Source organism: Alligator mississippiensis, chromosome 3, assembly GCF_030867095.1.
Source record: "Alligator mississippiensis isolate rAllMis1 chromosome 3, rAllMis1, whole genome shotgun sequence".
NCBI classification, from domain to species: Eukaryota; Metazoa; Chordata; order Crocodylia; family Alligatoridae; genus Alligator; species Alligator mississippiensis.
This window is the reverse complement of record NC_081826.1, coordinates 40464473-40479850: the sequence shown is the minus strand read 5'-3', so window position 1 is coordinate 40479850 and position 15378 is coordinate 40464473. Positions and strand designations below refer to the sequence as shown.

Sequence of the window (15378 nt, the reverse complement as noted above, 5' to 3'; positions counted from 1 at the left end):
ATTATCTCCCTTGCTGTGTGGCACCCATCCATGACCTCCGCTTGAAGGAGAGCCTACCAATGCCCTGACTGATCACACCAATGCCCTGTCAGGGAGAGGTAGGTGTGATCTTCATCCCAGATGCTCCAGATGTCCAAGGTGAACTGCAAAGCTACCTGCAGCCCTACCTTCTGCAACTCCTCCCTCAAGTACTCCCTGCATGACTCATACAGGGAGGAGACCACCGTCCTGCTAAAGGTGGTGTATGCAGACACTTGATAGGATGGGGCCATGAGCACCATGAGCCACCTGAACCCTGGATGCTCAACAAAGGAGAAGGGCTGGCCATCCAGAGCAAGCATCTCCCCAATGCTCTGGGTGACCTCGTTCACCTTGGGAACACGCTCCGCTTTGTCTCCACCTTTCCCCCACTGGTCCCGGGTGGTCTGCCTCTGATTCTTGGGGATGGGGGCTTTGGAGTGAAAGGGGGACTTCTTTTTGGTCATGCTCCCACTGGTGCCAGGCTGAGGAGGAACAGGGGCAAGAGGGTGCTGCCTCCTGAGATGCAGCACCATTGTCATGGTGGTGAAGTGTTTCACCTCCTTGCCCTGGCTGATCTGCTTTCGGCAGTGCTGGCAGGTAGCATACCTGGGACCATCTACCACCGCAAAGTGATCCCACTACACTACCCCTTCCCCCCCCCCGCTTGTGGGTTGAGGGTGGGGATCCTGCCTTATTCCCCTCCTCACCAAGCAGAGGCACCACAACAGGAGGAACTGAGCCACCTGCCCCCACAACCTCCTTCCAAGTGCCTTCCAGAAGAGACCTGTCTCTAGGGGAACTATGAGGGATGTGGAACACAAACTCAAATTCCCCCTCCTTCCTCCTTCCCTAGAATTTCCTTAACTATGGCACTCAGCTCTGTTGCTTCCAGATCCAGCTCCTCCTGGGGCACTGGAAGGCTCACACTGGGAACTAAAATTGTGGTGGAGACTGTCATGCTGGTGCTGGTGGTTATTACTGGTGTTAGTGGAGGTGCTGCAGGTGCAGAGACTGCTCCCACTCATGGGTGACTGGTCTGAGTCTGGGGGGCAGGGGGTACTAGCAGCAGATTGCCAACTTGGGTGGGGGGGAGGTCTGAAGCGCTGGCAGCAAAACCGGAAGTGCCACCAGTGCTTCTCTCGGTTCCCCCACTCCCTGGCTAGCAAATCACAGGGTGGGGGGGCACTGGCTAGCATTTCTCTCAGTGCCCCCACTCCCTGGCCAGCAAGGGCCAATTTCAGTAGGGGCATGTGCCCTCCCATGTCCCTGCTACGCATTGCCTATACTCCCATTAGCACCAGAAGACTCAGGAAAGAGGGTGCGTCTGTGGGTTTTTTTGGGGGCGGGGGGTACTTGCAGTTCTTCCTCTACCTCCTCCCCCTCCCCTGCCAGAAGACCTGGCACCTGCCTTTCCAGTACACTTCATAATGTTTGGTGCAACATGTGTGTGTGTCTGTAATATATGTTGCGCTTTCCTGCACAATGATGACCAGGGATCCTGGTTTTCTCTGATTAAAAATTGCAAATTCTCTGGTTAAAAACCCAAAATCCTTGATAAAAAATTAAAGGCCCCTCAAGCCCCTCCCAGTGCTGCTGGTGCCCCACACTCCCCCCCACAGTCTCAACAGCCCTCCTGATGCCCCTCGCAACAGCCCCCCAGACTGGACCCACAGACACTGACACTGACACCCACCCCAGTAGGTAAAGTATGTGTGGGGGGAAGGGGCAGGGCAGGGCGTGGAAAAGGGAAGGTGCTGGGGGTATAGATCAAGAAGGAGGGAGTGTGCCCCTGTGCCCACTCCCAGGAGCAGGGCCGGGGGGTGAGAGCAGGGGTGCCACTCTGCGGGCCACACACATGCCAGCCAGCCTGACAAGAGGTTTGCACATGGAGGCCGCCACTACAACTCTGCCACTGCACCCTGCGCTACCATCCCATGCCCACCTGAATGGCTTTGTGGGCAAGTGGCGCAGGGTGTGGCAGCAGCGGTGCAGTGGCAACCACCGTGTGTGGACCACATATGTGCTGCCCGGCTGGGGGGTGAAACGGGGGGCTTGCATGCAGCGGCATGCCCCACAACTGGCTGCACAGCTCTGCGGCAGTGTGGGGTGGTGGCAGCTGCATACAGGGTGGGGGGGCTTTGTGGCTAAGGGCTGTCACCACAGAGCCATGCCCTTTGCCCCTGAATCCTAGAGGTAAGTGGGGCTTGGTGGCTGTGGGGCAGGGCTGGGGAAGATGGTTAGGGGCTGAGGGAGTGGGGGGTGCTGCCGGCCCCAGGTGGCACATCGTAGCTGGGAGCAGGGCCAGGGGTTGAGGGCAGGGGTGCCCCTCTGAGGGAGGGCTTTTCAGGCAAGTGATACGGGGCACAGTGTGGTGGTGCCTGCCATGTGCTGGCCACACACATGCCGCCCAGCTGAATGCCCGGGGGAGGGGGAGAGGGAGGCTGGCATGTGACTGGAGCATAGCTCCATGGCTGACACTGCAGCCACGGTGAGGGATGGGGGCATGGGGTGGGGCTGGGGCTGGGGCTTGGGCTTGCATTCAGGGGCTGCTGCCACTTACTTTGAGGGCCGTGATGGTGGTGACAGTTGCTGCCTCCAAAACCTCCCACTGCCACTGCGGAACTGTGCCTGGAGCTGTGTGGCTGGTGGCAGCAGCGCGACGTGGGGTGGTGGTGGCCGGGCAGCAGGCAGCCATTCCCAGCCTCACCATTGCACCACTGCTGCTGGCTGCACAGCACCGAGTACGGCTCCACGGCGGCAGCAGGAGGTTGTGGAGGCAGCAGCCATCACCCCGGCATGGGAAGCTGCTGCTGCTGCCGCCGCTTGCCTGTGAGGCTGCCAGCGGTGATGGCCACTGCGTACAAAACCTCCTGCTGCTGCTGCGGAGCTGTGCTTGGAGCTGTGCGGCCGGCTGCCGGGCAGCAGCGGCAGCATGGTAGTGGCCAGGCGGCATGCAGCCATTACCAGCCCCACCATCACACTGCGCTGCTGCTGCCGGCCACACAGCTCTGAGCACAGCTCCGCAGCAGCAGCAGGAGGTTTTGTATGCAGTGCACCACCACTGGCATGGGCAGCCCCACAGGCAAGAGGCAGTGGCTTCCCATGCCAGCAGTGACTGCCGCTGCCTCCACAAACTACCGCTGCTGCCACAGAGCTGTGCTCAGAGCTGTGCGGCCAGCAGCAGCGGCGCAGCGTAGGGTGGTGGTGGGGATGGGTGTGTGCCGTCCAGCCACCACCACACTGCTGCTGCCACCCAGCAGCCAGACACACAGCTCCAGGCATGGCTCCACGGCAGCAGTGGGAGGTTTTGGAGGCAGCAGCTGTCACCGCCATCACAGCCCTCCAAGTAAGTGGCAGCAGCCGCTGCGTGCAAGCCCCAGCCCCAGCCCCCCACCCCTGTGCCCCCATCCCTCACTATGGCTGCAGCGTTGGCCATGGAGCTGTGCTCTGGCTGCATGCCAGCCTCCCTCTCCCCCTCCCCTGGGCAGCCAGCCAGGTGGTATGTGTGTGGCCAGCACATGGCGGGCACCACCACACTGCACCCCACATCACTTTCCCACAAAACCCCCCCGCAGAGGGGCACACCTGCCCTCACCCCCTGGCCCTGCTCCCAGCTGTTGTGTTCCACCTGGGGCCGGCAGCAGCACCCACTCCCTCAGCCCCCAACCATCTTCCCGAGCCCTGCCCCACAGTCCCACTTACCTCCATGCTCCCTGGTGATGACACACTCTCAGGGAAAACACAGAAGAAGAGAGACTAGCTAGCTACCAAGAGACTAGATAGCAATCCAGAGCCTTTTAGACACTGCTGGTCCAAGAGAGACACAGCTCACAAAAGGCACAGATCACTTCACATATAAGTTGTTTCTACATCATTCCCCCAGAGCACTGGGATTGGAAGGGAACTCAGGGAAAGATCACAGTCACCGGCCAGCTACAGTTGTCAATATCGGAGCAGTCTTTCCTCTCCTCTTCCTCCCTCCCTTTTAAGTTTCTGTTTCCTGCAAGCCTGCCTTCCAAATCTCTGAATCTTTCTGAATCTTTTCTGAATTGATTCAGATGCTTCTGAATCAATTTGGACCTTTTAATGGGTCTCCCGATTCGATTCAGATTCAGAGATTCAGCTGCTGAATCGAGCTGAATCTCCTCTGAATTGAATTGGCTACCGAAGCTTCGCACAGCCTGATTGCTTATGGTCAGCTGGCAACCCCACATCAGACTCAAGGTGATCAAAAAAACGGGTTAGTGCTAAAAAGGCAGTCATTGACATGGAATGAGGTAGAAGGATGGTAAAGCAAGGAGAAGGACAGACAACAGAACATCTAGGTGTCTAAACAATATACAGGAAGTTGCAGCAGAGATCTAAAGATTCTATAAGCCAAAGCACAGGACAAAAGAAGTGATAGGTTATAGAATAATGTGTGACTTTCTCCTATGGCTGTTGTTCTCAACCATTTTAAATGCAAGGCACCCCTTGTTAAACTTTAGACACCCCTTGGAAAATGTCAGCTCTTCTTTTTCTCTCATTGCTTGACTTAGGACAAATAACAGAGTACTTTTTCTGTTGCAAAGAACTAAGAAACACCACAACAGGTCAAGACATTTTTAATGCTATGTATTCTTATTTGCAATCCCTGCATTTACCTTGTGGATCATGTTTGCACACTTAACAGTACTGACATTCTCTGGTTGAGAATCACTGCCCTATGGTGATAGGAGAATAGCCAGAACATGAAAGAATTTCTGAGGAACATGACAGGAGATTCACTATCATAATACAGGGCTCTTATATTATATTAAGATAAACCTAGAACAGTGCTTTACTGTAGAATATTAGCCTAGTGTGTCCTAACTGAATTCCCACCCACCATCCCTGCCTTTTTCTATGATGGTCTCCACTTCGCGATCCTTTTAATATTTTCCATTAATTTGTTGCACTCTCTTACCTCCTGTGCTATTCCTTCTTGCCCTTCTCAAACTTTGTCCCCAAATATATTATAACTTAGGTACTGTAAATAATAAAAAATATATATATTTTTTTCTTCTCACTTAATTATTTTTAAGTATCTACATAGTAATTATCCTGAAAGACACTTTAGTATGTTCTTAAATTTAAGCATGGAAAATAGTAGTCACATTGGAACTTATCCAAAGTGTTAAAGTAATTGGTATCATCACTTTCAGTGGAAATACACCCTTAAATTTAAACACTTAGTACATTGCTGCGTTAGATCCTATTCTTTAAAAGCCTTTTCTGCTTACATCTATTTTAATCTTAACCCAAAATCTAAATAGTTCAACTTTTAAATTATGCACACAGCATAATATGCAAGGATCCTCTGTAAATCTGGTGGGAAGAGTCTTATGTAAATAGTTCTACCAGGAGTTGGCAACCTACAGCCCATGGGCTGGATCCAGCCTGAGTGGCCATTTCATTCATCCCATGGAGCTATGGGTCTTCTATGGTGTTTGAGTGGCAGAGGGTTTTGTCAGCTTTCTGTGGTGGGGGCTTCACTCAATCATCAGAGAAAAGAAATGGCAACAGCAAAGAAGCAAAAGAGCTGGACACACAGGGGGGAGGCTAGGGGGAAGGAGGGAGTGATGACCCATGGGGTGGGTGGGCAAGGTTAGAAGTGGCCTGGGCTCAGTAAGCTCCCCAGAAAAACACTGGCAAACCCTGCACTACACCAAACTGTTGCAACACTGCTGTTTTTTGTATACAGGATGACTGGCAAGAAATGAGCAGAGCATGAATTGCTTGATACGCATTAGAAATAAATAACTTAATCCAGGGTACAATCAACAGTCCTTTCATTATTCAATTTCCCCCAATAGGTGTTACACCATAGGCTGTCATTTAAATTGTAAATTAACAGTATTTGTATATGCAATTTTATTTTCCTTCACAGCTGCCTGATAGCATGGTGCTGATGATTGTTGCCTTTCAGAGTGAATGAATTTTAAATAGTGGAGTCTCACTGCCTGCACAGCATTTTGCGTTATTTATCCTTCGCTGAATGTGCTGGCTGCCCATTTGATTCCAGTTCAGAGCAAGTACAGCTCATTCATCAGCACTTTCCCCTTTTGATCTTTGTTTAAGACTGCCAAAGTCATTGCAAGTCGAGAGGAGGTTTTGTTTTTCAAAACTGAAGAAAATTGCCATCCAGTTCCCTGAAAGCCAATTTTAAAAGAAATGTTTGGGAGGAAAGCTGAAGTATACAGCTCAGTGAACAGAAAACAAACAGCAAGCCTTTACGTCGACACTGAAATAGGACCACATTGAGCTATAGGGCTCGACTCTGCCCTCGGTTGCATCCATTTAAGTTGCACTCAACTACAGTTACTTGCTGTACAACTGCCATGGGAGCAGACTCAGGCCCAGGCTGTGATGCAGGCTCTCCAAACAGCTGTCACAGGCCATGTTTACCCTGGGCAAGGTCACTGTGGTAGTTAGGGTGACTCCTGAGTATCAATATGTCCTAACCTGATGGAATTTCCCAGCATAAACAGGCTCATAAGTGTCCCTGTTCAGTTGTATGGTCCATGCAAAAGGATCATCATTGTGCTTTGTTGGTATTACAGAAGTGCCCTAAGGCCTCAGTATCAGGAAGGCACAAGCCCTTCCCTTCCTGGAAGTGCTTAGAATCCAATTTAATGCAGGGCACAAGGAGTAAGTAAAAGGCTCAGTGCATAGAGTTCCACCAAAGGTGACTTCATATTGATTTGATTGAACTAATGCACTCTTCTCCCAGTTTCTTAGCATCTGCATTAGGAGGGCTGCACCAATTAAAATGATGCAATTTCTTGTACATATGTAGCCTAGCCATGTGCTTTATTTGATAGTTACTAATTATTTTAATTTAAACAAACAAACAAACAAACAAACAAACAATCCCCACTGGCCCTGTAGCCAAACGATAGAAATTAGCAATTTGCCCTAGGCAAATGCAAACACTAGTTACAAAATCTCAGTTTCAAATACAATTTGACATTTAAAATGGTAAAAAATCTCTCTGTGTGCTGTGCTGAAAAACAAGGAAGCAATTAAGTGGAAGAGGAAAAAATACATTTAACATTGTTTTTACAAAGCATCCTTCACTGTAAATATATTTTCTGATGTCTGTAAGATGTTGTTATAATAATAATAAAAACAATAATAATAATACTTTATACTTTACATCTTCAAAATGCTATAACAACCATGTACTAAGCCTTCTTGGATGGCACTGTGAGCTAGGTAATTATTTAAGTACGCTTTGACTTAACACTAGATTTAGATAAACTAAACTCAAGGGACTTCATCTGATTTACATTAAGGCTCCAGATCCTACCTCCCACTGATTTCCAGCTGAGGATCTCAACTAAATGGCTTGACTTTTTAAAGATTTACTGGTGTGGATACTATTTATTACCACGAGAAGGGAATCCAGCCTCTCCTTTCACAAAAGATTTTCAGAACTGGGTCCTTTCAGGAAGCTCCTTGGACAGAGAATCTGTTGTCTTCTGTAAGTAAGCTCCATGCAATCACCTTCATTTTATAGATGGAAAGCTGAAACAAAAAGCCATCTCCTGTAAAGTGTTTGACTCCTGATTCCCATTGTTATGAGTGGGAGTTTGGTGACTCCCTGCTTTAAGGATCTGGACCAAATAGTTCAGGAGGAGCCAGGTTTATAACTCAAGAATTCTTAATTTGAATCCCCATACTCAACTCAGACCAGTAGTTCTCAATATTTTAGGCCTAAGGCATCCTCTTGTTAGACTCAAGGAACCCCTCAGAAAATGCCAGCTCTTCATTTTCATTTGTTTTTTGGCTACAAAAAATAATAAATTCTTCTATGGCAGCAAATTAAGAAAACCCACAATAGGCCAACTGCTTTTAACACTATGGATTCCTATCTGAAAACTCTGTGCTTATCTTGTGAATTGTGTTTGCACACCTAACAGCGCTAATATTGTGTGGCTCTACATGGCACCCATGACAGGCTCTGAAAGCTCTCCATATTGCTTTTCTGTACTTGGATTTGCCTTTATACACCTGGATTTGTAACAAGGGACATTGCACTGATATACACTATGCATATGGTTATGGTGGAAGTTAGATAACCCACATGGGGAAAGAAATTAAAAAAGGAAGTTTGATACTACTCAGCTCAAATGTGCTCTATATATATGAGTGTAAAGAGAAAATATTTTATTTTTTTCCTTTTACCTGCTAACGCTGCAAACCCAGTTTCAGATGTCAGGAAGTTTTTCTTCATGTTTTATTGTTTGCAGCAAAAGCAATTCTTCAAGCAGAATACTACCCTCAGTAGTTACATCTCCACAGCCTTCACTGACTTCCAATTACTTCTCTGCGGCCTTGTTACCGTCAGTGATGATGGTGCACAGGTGTGACCGAGGGCATAGTTTGGAAACAATGGCTTGTAATTACAACATCCAGAAAATAATTTATTTCACTCTTCCAAGGTAGGTTTCATTCCTCCAATCTACCAGCAATATGCTTCCTTTTTGCTAGAGTAAACAGACAGGACACTGTAAACACACAGAATTAATTCACCCTCTGCTAAGACCAACACATACCCTATGCATAAACACAGGCACAAATATTGTCTGCAAAACTGGAACTCCTGACACAGCAGGCACCATTTTTCTATGGTCACTTTTCACAGTAGAGCCATACTTTAATAATAAAGTTATACATTTCTACTTACCATAAACCTGACTCTCTCAGGGTGGTGATATTACAATTACAGCCTTTATCACATTGATGATTTAAGTGAATTAAACTGAGAGAAAACAGAAATGCAAGAATGCTGACATTTTTGTCATTACTGCAGTAACAGTGCCCTCTGTTTCAAAGTAATTGGATTTAATGGCAACATTAATAGGCAAAATTGTATTGTAGGTAGAAACTAACTTAATTGGTTTTCACAATAAAAAAGGAAGGTATAATTTAGCACATTAGCTAAAAGTAGCTTGTTAGCTAGGGAGTAATTATGAAACAGTATGTAAAACAGAACATAAGGCTCACTAATTTATTATTAATAGTGGCTTGCTAATTTATTGTTAATAGTACGGTGGCAGCTCAACTGCAATAATATAGCATATAGAAAACATGGTTCCTCTCTAGAATTTGTGTACATACCTGCAGAAGTGCTGGGCTTATGGTTTGGCAATGCCAAAGCTATGAAGGAATGATGGGCATTTGAGCTGTGCTATGGACTAGCATGTATATAGGGAGGGTTGTCTTTAACCTAAGGAATGCAACAAATTTGTATTTATTTTCTTTGTTGCTTACTCAGTTACTAAAAAAGAAAATTTGTCCTTTGCTCAGTTTTTCCAGTGCTACAGTCTCTCTCTGCATGTTCCATTGCATGTTTGTGTAGGATGTAAACTCCTTCTACACCCACAAAGCTCCAAGGTCTCCAATATGCCTACGCCCTTTACAAGAAAAATAAGTGTTCCGGTGGATACAAGTTACAGCACAAAAAAACTGCGCCATTCAGTTTGGGGAAGCAAAGCTCATTCCTTCCCTCAGGAACTGAGAAGTGGTGAAGACAATATACTCTCCTCCCATGAGAAACACTGCCTGTTTCATTCTTTAGTGACTGATGCGGTAGCAGTAATAGTTTAGGTTCCGCTTCCTCTTTCTAAGCAAGGGTCAATAAAAATGTGACTTCTTTAAGTGAGGATAAGAGAACTGGGAGAATCCCTGTGAAGTGTCCTTGCAAATAAACTGTGCCACTGAGCCACGTAACAATGAACAGCAATATTTAACATTGACCAAATATAGCATATTGGGCCTTCTAAGGTGTCATAGTGACTTCAGGTAGAGTCTATTTTGTTCCTTTCAGGTCACCTCTCAGATAATAAGCTTGGCCTTCTTTACCTTTCTAAATGGTGGAGTCACTCTGCAACTGGTTTTGAGTAGCAGCTCTAGTCCTCCCAGCTCATTCCCCCTCCCATTTCCCAACTGTGTTAATCCAGTAAATCCAGCTGTGTTTGGCACCAGGAAAACAGACCATTCTCCAGTTAAGAGCTTCCCGTTGTTTTCTCAAGGACCCTTAACAGTCTCTGGGACATCCCATAACAATTTATACCTGCTTACATGTAGTCACTGCTTTGTTTCCTGTTGGCTCCTCCCTAACACCCTCCTTTGATTTAACTCTGTGCAACCAGACAAGATAACTGAAAGTGGGAAAATTAAGGTGCACCTGATAGTTATATAAACAAATGCAGATATTTTCCATGCAAGAGTTTTTGCAATCATTACAATCCACCAGGACTCCCCCATAGAACTGCTGCCCTAGACAATTACGTCCCATTTTGTTCCTTTGATTCCTTCCTCCTACATGTAATATTTTGAATTTGTCCTTATTGAATTTTATCATAATCATTTCAGACCATATCTTCAATTTATGAAGATTATTTTGAATTCTCATCCTGTCCTCCAAAGTGCTTGCAACCTCCCCCAGCCTGGTGTCATACACGGATCTTTAAATGTACTCTGTTCTATAATTCAAGTCATTTACAAAAATACTGACTAGCATGAGACCCAGGAAAGCATGAGTGCAGGTTTTCACCCTTCTGCCAATTTGAATTTGACCATATTTCTCTTGTTTGGTTTTAAAAATGTCACATGAGCTAGTGTCAGAAGCTCTAATACATTCAAGATAAATCACATCTACTGCTTTCCCTTCATCCACTAGACCAGTTATCCTGCCAAGGTGGCACATCTACACAAGACACTAGAAACACAGTAGGCTAATTCTACTGTGCCTTAGCACATCACAGCAAAACCTGTGCTAACGCACAATAGAATTAGTCTACTATGCATTAGCATCACCTGAAAGACGTGCACCAGTGCTACTACACAGTAGCACCCTTTACAATGCATTAAGTTAGCACCTGTCATTACAGGAACTAAACTTAATGCACCATAATTATGGCATATTAATACACACATAGATATGCCCAAGGAGGAAATTAGGTTGGTTGGACATGATTTGCTCTTGACAAATCCATGCTGGCTGTTTATCACTTTATATCCTCTAGGTCAGTAATCCCCAACCTGTGGCTCATGGGCAACATGTTGCCCACAAGATCCCCCCAGTATTGCTCACAGGCACAGAAAATTTAAAAAGTTCAAGTGGAGGTTTGCAGGGGAAGCAAAGTATGCTGTTGGCTGCACAATATTAGTTCTAGGGAATGTTTCTCATAAGCCAGCAAAGGTTAGAGACCACTACTCTGGATACTTAAAAAGCAAATGTTTAATAACTTGTTCCAGTATCTCTCTGGGGATCAAAGCGATAATTCTAGTTTATAATTCCTGAGGTCCTCTTTTTAACTCTTTAAAAAAATGTGCTGTTTTCCCTCCTTTAGTCCTTTACAACATAGATGCTCAAACTCCAGCCTGTGGGCCACTGAAGCCATGGCATCCGGCCTGCAGGACTCCCTACAGGTCAGGAAACTTAGTAGCAGGGGAGCAGTGACAAAGTAATACTGCCACCTTTCTCCTGCTGCCGAATTCCCAAGTCGTGCATGGGTGGAGAATACCCCATGCTTCCCCAGTGTGGCTGGACTGGGTCTGGGCCTCACTCCCCTTCTCTGGCATGCAGCCAGTTTGGGGCCAGATCTGGTCTGCAGACACTCTGAGCACCATCCATCCAACCCAAAAGGGAAAAAGGTTGGACACCACTGCTTTAGGACATTGCCCATTCTCCACAGATTCTCAGAGATAATATCTTATAGTTCAGAGATTGTTTTATCAAGCTCCTTAACTATCCAAGGGTAGTTTCCTTAAGCCCCGTTGACTTGAATACATCTCAGCTATCTAAATGTTCTTTAACCTGTTTTTTTTTAATTCAATGTCCCTGTCTCCTTGTTATTATTAACCATGTATCTGGTCAGAATTAACCCTTTGGGGACAGAGGAAAGAGAGGAAAAAGCCAAATTTCATCTTTCTGTCATCTATTTTTTTCAAACTTCCCCATTAAGTAATGTCCCTGTATATTTTCCATCACCTCTTTCTTTTATTTCTAATGTACTTATAGATTTTTTTTCATTTGGGTTTCTTGTTAATTGAAATTCATTTGGCACTTTAACCTTTCTGATTTTGGCTGTACAAGCCTGTGCTGTTGCTAGGGATGAAAGAATATGTTCTCATTCCTATTTCTTATAGGATTCTATACATTCAGCTTATTAAAGAGCTACCAACATAGCCACAGTGATCTCCATACTGGATAGTTCATTCCTGTGCCTGGAAGCATACTCCAGTCAGCTCAGATAGAAGTTTTCCTACATTCTTAGCCTGGATCAGAGATGGATGCCCTTTATGGTTTTTATAACTATCCCCCCTATGGAAAAGTAGGGACAGTATAATTTGCCTTCCTGATTCACCAGGCAATGTGAATAGATGGCAAATAGTTCAGAGTGCACACAAAATCTTCTGGTGGTTGAGGGCCCTGCAGCATCCAGGTCCATAATCTGAATATTGTCCCTTTAAAAAATATTTCTATAATATGGCTGGGTAGTACAATTTGCATCACCTGCCAGATAGTACAAAGGTAGCAATGGCAAGAAGATCCAATCATCTTGCAACAGATAAGGACATTACATTTGAGGACTGCAACAAAATGATATTCAGGCTCAATCAAAGCTTTCATGCCTAGCTCTGCAAAGGAGATTGGAGTGACAGATCTGGTTGAGGAAGACACAGAATGGAGAAAACCAGGTATTGTCACAACCCAAGGGTATGATTTTGTTTGTGTGCGTTTCGGCACTGCTAAATTATTTCCCGCCACTCGGAGCTTTCTTTGCAGGGTGCATTTCTCAGTTGCAAAGAGAAATGCACGGTGCAAAGAAGTTCCCGCCACCCACATGCAAATTTGTGTCCCACTATTGGCCAGTTCTAAATTATTCCCACGTGGCAGCTAGCGATTGGCTTGCTAGCCATATAAGAGGCTTGAGCGGTTTCTGCCCAAGTTGGAGAACTCTGAGGAGAACCCCGCAAGGGAGGACTCCACAACCATCTGGAGGAGGAGGGCTTCACGTCTTGTGAAGATCTCTAAGCGCTGCGGAGCCTATCGAACCCAGCGTGTACCTTAAAAAGGCTATAGGGGTCTGATCAACCTCTGGCCTCTCCCTGTCGCCGAATGATCCCTCGACGAACCCCTTCCCTGCGCACAAGTTCCACGGAGCCTAGCAAACTTCATGTGAGTGAATCCAGAGCTCTTTCTCCGAGTTGTTTTCTTCGGTTGACACGACGGGCTCGCGTGTTTAGAGCCTTCAACCGGATTGAGCTAGAGGTTCGCGTGGAAGGAACTCTTGTCCGCTTTTCTTCTTTCCTGTCTGTAACTGCAACTCAAGCAAGTTTTCCTGCCTGCACCGCGACCATCTTCGGTGTAAGTAAAATAATCTTTAATCAACCACTAAGTGTCCGTGCCTAATTCTAGTCCGCCGGCCTGCATTCCCCGACCCGCGTGCCAGGGCTGCTGGCCACAGCCTGCCGCGCGCCCCCCGAGGGCCTCGGACCGCTCCCGGCCCGCACAGGTATGTGCCATGCTCAGAAAGACTGGCTGGGACCTTTTTATCCCCATTGGCACCAACCATTCTTGCAGATAAAGGTCAACATCAATAAGTGTCTTGTTGCAAAAAATTTTTTGGAAAAAAATTGTTGGAATAGCTGAAATGGGATGTTTCAGGGGTTTGGTTCAAAATGACATTTACAGTTAAAATTACTTTATAGTAACAAAAAATGATGCAAGTCAAAATCTGAACAAGGTATTTCCAAGTTATTAATGACAGGGTGCAAATGAAGGGGATCCCATGGGTTTATAACTATCCCTTCTGCAAGATTAGGTTCTGCTAAATGAAATTCTCAATCTCGCCCCTTTCAAGACACTAAATATTTGTTCCGTTTTAAGGAGGAAACTCAGATATGAAGTTTATGTGATTACATTAGGTCACAAAGTGAGCCAGGGACAGAAAGATTAGAATTTAGAAGTTCAATTTTGAGTGACCGTACCTTGACAAAGTAGGAAACTTTTCTTTGTTCCAAAGACCCTGCAAACCTCAGAGGTGGAGTTTTTGACTCCTGATAGGGCCAGCCAAGGCAGGTAGGTCAAAGAGTAGGGAGTAAACAACCAGTAGTCCACTGGTCCTTCAGACTGGGTATTAAGCAACAAGCCAACAACCTATCCATGTAAAAAATGAAGTTATTAAAACACAAGGGAATCATTCCAACAAACAGCATGTGGGACAGCAGAACCTTGTTCATGGCTCAGTTGACATATGATAGTGCAGAAAGGATTCCGATTCAGTTAAATTCTGAAAAAAATATGCCTGAGAAGTAATGGCGGGATATAGCCCCACTGGAATGTGATGACTTTTAAGAAATATAGAAGTCAAATGACTTGTTGGTAGCAAAACTATCTTCCCAAGATGGAATAATGGAAAATTCCTTTCAAGAGCTGGTGTTTAGACCTCACAAAAATGCACAGCAAATTGTACTGTGATTTATTTGTCAGGGTCTTTATAGGTTGGGCGTTACTTTACTCCACAGCTGGAGTCAATTTTTAATATTTAAAAGTGGAAAGAAAGCAAAACCTAAACACATACAGATCTGTCTGTTTTAGATTGTACTTTTCCCAAACATTACTGTTTAGAATTGAACCCTGAATATAATTCTGCAGGGGCCAGCTGGCAACACAGAATTAAAATAGCTGGGACTGGGCAGATTATACAGAAAGACCTCCTAAACTGTAGTTAGCTGATCTGGTATTCATAGCCACTCCAAAAATAAATATAATCTTCCCCTCTGTTCTTATAAAGAACATAAAGCTTCACCTTTATTTTTTCAGTTCTGTCTTGCTCTCACTTCAGTACCAACATTTATACAGAGTAGGTGTGGTACAAATACATTCTTTAAATACAGTAATTATTGGTTACCATGACAGACTGTTGAAGAAACAGATAAATAGTGTGAGGTGGCAATGGTGATTTACATCACTCTTGAATCACACGTAGTCAGAGCAATTACTGGAGAAATGTATGACAAAGAAATTTTCCGGTGCCCATCAACTTTTATTCAGTTAGCCAGCAAAGGCAAAAAGAATAACAGCTGCAGTAAGAAACAGATCATATTTCAAAAGCCCAGATTGATAGAAAATTTGGTCTCCTGTGCTTTATGCTTAACTGTTATTGCAAGTTATCGGAGATTATTGTAACAGAGTGGCCTCTTACAAGCTGATGGTTAAAGCACAATCTGGGAATCAGGATTTCAGGAATATATCCCTGCCTCTATCATGGGTGCCCCATGTTGTCTAAGGCAAGTCACTACATCTCTTTGTACCTCATT

The 15378-nt window shown here is 45.5% G+C and overlaps 1 long non-coding RNA gene across 1 annotated transcript; it reads left to right on the top strand.

The window, feature by feature from the left end:
• Positions 1 to 7343: 7343 nt before the first annotated feature.
• On the top strand, positions 7344 to 10184 carry LOC132249256 (uncharacterized). Its single transcript, XR_009460654.1, has 3 exons — positions 7344 to 7525; positions 8295 to 8486; positions 9355 to 10184. It is a non-coding gene; the product is annotated as an uncharacterized LOC132249256 (long non-coding RNA).
• Positions 10185 to 15378: the final 5194 nt, after the last annotated feature.